Genomic DNA, 4,944 nt, shown 5'->3' on the forward strand with positions numbered 1-4,944 from the left:
ACACGACACAAATTCGGCTCACTAAAATGTGCTGCGTACCCGTCTCAAGACTTTTATTATCCATGAGGTTTTCAGGGGAAGACACAAAATCAAGTGGAATTCAAGATGTTTCACTATATTATTACTAATATGTCACATTCATCAAGAACCAAGTCTCATCTTCTTGGAAAGCATCAAGAACACAGATTCACTACAGACATATTGCAGCTGGCTATTGGACCGTAGCTCCTTCTTCCTTTCAAGCTCGTTCCACCACCTGAGTTTTTCTTTGTACTCTCTTTGACCCCAATATTCAATTTGAAATTTATGCTCTTCGGTCTAACTTCTCTCTCTTTAACGCATTACTCTATGGTATTTTAACACTCTGGTAACTTATATTCAAAGTCAATCTAACTTTTGTTTTCCCTTACAGTGTTCTAAAGGTCAGGCTGTTCAGTTCCTGACCAGATTATAAATCCCTACATTGCAGATCAATAGGCGGATTGCCCAGACAGGTTTTCATGGAGCTCTCTGCACATTGGGCATTTAAATATTTTCAGCATGTGATCATTTCTGAGTTCTAGACAGAGTCTGCTTGTTAGGCTATATCCTTTTTGAAACAATAATAACACAAAAAGGATTAAAATCCTCTGTTATAGTGAAATAACCCCCAAAACTCTTGAGTCTTAGCTACTCAATTCCTTAGTTTCCAATATGTGGATTACTATAATCTTCCTTGGTCCTTTTCTTCTTGCAATGGCTGCTTTGGGGCCCTTTCATTGACGGCTCTCCGCCCCATTTGTGAGACAACATAATCGTTCGGTTTGTTTTAGAATGCCATGCGAGTCACTAAGTGTGTGGCTGAGAGGTTTTTGCAGCATCTGATTTTGTTAAGTAGCTGTTTTCTCAGAGTCATTGTCTGTTTACCTTGGATCTATAATCACACACAGGACACTATTATTTCAGTGGGACATGAAAAACAATAACAGTGTTGATCAAAAGCGCCTGAAGAAAGACATAATTGCAATTCAGAAAAACAAAACAAAACAAAACAAAGCAGATGAACAGATACAGTCCTTTATAACTGGAGGTTGAGAGGGCCTTGCAGCTGGAATGACCACAACAATAGGTGGGTTTTAAATAACATTGTTTTATGTTTTTCTTGATTTATAAAAGTAACACATGTGTAGCACATTAGAGGGAAAAAAATTAAATATATAAATATATAAAAAGAAAAATAAAAACTCACACCTAGAAAAACATCTTTTAGCATATGAATAACAAAGCTAAAAAAACATGGAATGAATTATTTCTTAATTTATATTATTTCATTAGCACGTTACTACATATTAAAATGAATTGATATATAATTTAAAAGCTTTGATACTATTTAAATCATATGGATTTTTAAATTTTTTAAATAAATTAAGCTTCTATAGCTTTGCCTCTAATTTTTTGTATCTTTCCAAATATTTCTAGAGGATGCATTTCTCAAAGTGAAATCATTTTGTCAAAAATATGAACATTAAAAAAAAACATACAAGAATATGAACATTTTATATTCCTTGATAATTATGGCTAAATTTTCTCCGGAAAAGTTGCAAATCGTTGACAGCAAATGATGAGAATGTCTTTTTAAATCACCACAAGCATTTATATATCTGTTGTAGGTTGAACTGTGTCTCCCAGAAAGATATGGTAAAGTCCTAATCCCAGGTAGCTAAGAGTGTAGCCATGTATGAAATTGAGTCTTCACAGTTGTAATTAATTTAAAAGAGAACATACTGGATTAAGGTGGGCTCTAAATTCAATGACTGGCATCTTAATGAGGAGTGGGGAGGTTTGGAGACATAGAGACAGAGCAGACCCAGGGAGTAAGGCCCTGTGAAGACAGAGGCAGACGTTGAAGTTATGCTGCCACAAATCAAAGAATGCTAGGGACTGTTGGGAGTGACCAGAAGCTGAAAGAGGCAAAGGGTATTCTCCCTTAGAGCCATTCGAGGGGATATGGCCCTTCCGACAACTTGATTTTGAACTTCTGACTTCTTAAATTGTGAAAGAATAAATTTCTATTGTTTTAAGTCAGTTTGTGATCATTTGTTACAGCTGCCTTAGGAAACATACAGTATCCTCAAAAAAATAAAGTCCAGTATTATATAGGCATTTTAAGATGTATGCCTTTTATACTAGTGAGGAGCAATCATTTCTATTTCGCTTGTGGCAGAAAAATGTTTTCTTGCATGTCTGCTCTGCAGATTGGCCTGAGGGTCTAACAAGGCCATTTCCACAGACCCCTTTTGACCGAGTCTTCTTTATGGCAGATGTTTTCAAAGCCTGGGTCTGTACTTTTTATTTGTGTGATTCCCACCCCCTACCCACCAACTTTCACCACCAAAGAGCTGTGTGAACAATTGGATTTTTACTTCTAAAGGAAGACATCTTTTTGCCACCAAAGCCTTGACAAAGGTGAGCTATCCCAGTTCTTACACTGGCACAAAGATATTTTTACAGACTCTCTTCTTTATTTGTCTTGAGTAGAAAAGCCTTGTAAATCCTAGCTTTATTTATAAGTCTTATTTCCATTACTCTACACTGAATTCAGATGTGATACCATGTTTTCTCTTGCTGTTGGTTATTCAAACTCTAGCTCCCTAGATGCCAGATTCTAGATTGGGGCCTAATTCCTCCTCCTGATGAGTGAGCTGGTGAATTTTTCATTTGCCTTTATATTTCTACTTCATTTCTGACATGAAATAATTTTTCAAGTTTCCTTTTTTTGAAGTTTAGCTATGATAATAAAAACATACATAGTATTCAAGACTATACTTTCAGGGATCATTTCTATAGTTTGTTATTTACTATTTCTTAATGCCTTTAGCTAGTGTAGCTAGTGTTTATATTTCAGGCAAGGGTGTGAGAGAAGAGCTAGAGGGAAGTAAACTAAAATAAAGTTACTGAGATAAGATAAAAGTTATGAGACTGTTATAGTTACTATAGTGAAATGGAAGATGTTGATTCAGTCTAGAAGAATTAGTCAAATTAACTAACCCTAATGTTTGTAAGGTAACCACCCAAATTCAAGGGCTTAATGCATAATGGTATTTATTTCTATTTATTTCTTATGTCTAAATAAGATAATGGTTTGGTCAAGTGGTTACTCAGGGGCCCAGGTACCCAGGTTTCTCCACCTAGTAACCCTGCCATTTGAACATATGGCCTCCAAGACCACTTTTACATAGAAAACAGAGAATAAACGCACAGGCCTAGAAGAGGCCACATTTTAACAGTGAGAAGCCTGCCTTACACTCTGAACTTAATCTGAAGGAAACCTGGAAATTTAGTTTTTCCTAGATTCCGAAGATGAGAAGTTGCTGTCGGGCTGTGCCACACTTACTGAGACCAGGAAGACCCCAGGAGATGCTAATGAAATGTCCTAGTCATTGTGTTTGTAGTGTCCCTATGATAGGGATAGTCAAATATAGTAAAGTTTCTTAAATTCATGAACTGAGAGGAATGTTCGTGAATGTGAATTTATGAGTTCACATGTTCAGGAAAAAAACCCAACCAACAAATATATCTTATTTTGAATCTAGCCTTATTGTAAGGAAAATTAAGATTGCAGGGAAAACATAATTCATCATGCTCTTAAAGTAATATAATGTAGGTTTATAAAACAATGCATGATTAGTGTAATTTCATATCACCATTTCTTAAGAGAGCTAACTATTACATACTGCACATTATTGATGTAGTTTGTTCTTCTGAAGCTTTTATCATTGTCTTCAGTTTTCTCTTTTTAAAGTATCTTTCAAATTTATGCACACCTGCTTTTAACCTGAAAGCAAAGCCTCCTGGTCAAGGTTGGCTTCATATCAAAATGCTTACTATACTTGGCGTTGATACTTTTATGTGTGTACAATAAGTTTCATAACTGAATTCTGGATAACAGAAAACACACTAAACCAGAGTTTTCTCTTATTCTCTTATTACGACCATGCTTATTAGAACTACGCGTGTTCCAATTCCTAGTGAGGGCGGCCCTTACTCAGCTAGATTCTCGTTAGATTTAGAGCTGCTGCTCTCAGCCCACACCCGCAGGGACAATCTGCGTTCTTGTCTTGTAGGGGCGAATCTTACACTCTCTACTCTCCGTACTTTCACTCGCTGACTGAAATACTATTTTACATGAACCGATACCCCGCCCTGGCTGGGTGGCTCAGTTGGTTGGAACGTCATCCTGTCCACCAAAATGCTGTGGCTCCCTGGTCAGGACACAGGTAGTACCCAGGTTGTGGTTTCAGTCCCGGGTCGAAGCACATATGGCGGGCGACCAGTCGATGTTTCTGTTTCACATCGATGTCTCTCTCTCTCTCTCTCTCTCTGCCCCTTCCTCTTTCTCTAAAATCAATAAAAATATCCTCAGGTGAGGAAAAAGAAAATGATCCGACATCCTAATCAATAACATTGCCTTCACCCGGTGTAATGTGATTATCTGGTGACTCTAGTTGCTGGGCCACCTTCAGTACAGAAGCCAGTCAAAATCAAGCCTATGTGGATCACTTCCCTTTGGATCACAGAATTGGGTCTGCTGGTCATTTATCCCTGTCAATGAGGTTCTCTATTTCTTTCCTTTAAACTAGTTTGATACAAAGTTCTCTCAAATCTGACAGCATATTTTCTTCATCCTTCCTGGCTGGGTGAGTAAATTCAGTGGTAGGCAAAGGACTAGTATAACATCTGAGTATGTTCTGGTAAGTAAACTTCATTTCCTAATCTAGCTGTACTAGAAATAGAAGTGGATTTGCACTTCCATCTAACCCTTGAATCTGTTTAAAATTGGTTCAGAATACACTGGGTATGCTGGCCCGGAACCTTACAAAAAAGACTCAGGAACCAGCATTTTGGGTCCAATCATGTAGGGAGACAGAAGCCTTTTATGAATATGATGGTATGAAACTAATGTTG

At 37.3% G+C, this 4,944-nt stretch overlaps 1 pseudogene; it reads left to right on the plus strand.

The window, feature by feature from the left end:
- Positions 1–2,795: 2,795 nt before the first annotated feature.
- Positions 2,796–2,871, plus strand: LOC112303627 (small nucleolar RNA U3; annotated as a pseudogene).
- The last annotated feature ends 2,073 nt before the right edge of the window (positions 2,872–4,944 follow it).

This window comes from Desmodus rotundus, chromosome 6 (assembly GCF_022682495.2).
Source record: "Desmodus rotundus isolate HL8 chromosome 6, HLdesRot8A.1, whole genome shotgun sequence".
NCBI classification, from domain to species: Eukaryota; Metazoa; Chordata; class Mammalia; order Chiroptera; family Phyllostomidae; genus Desmodus; species Desmodus rotundus.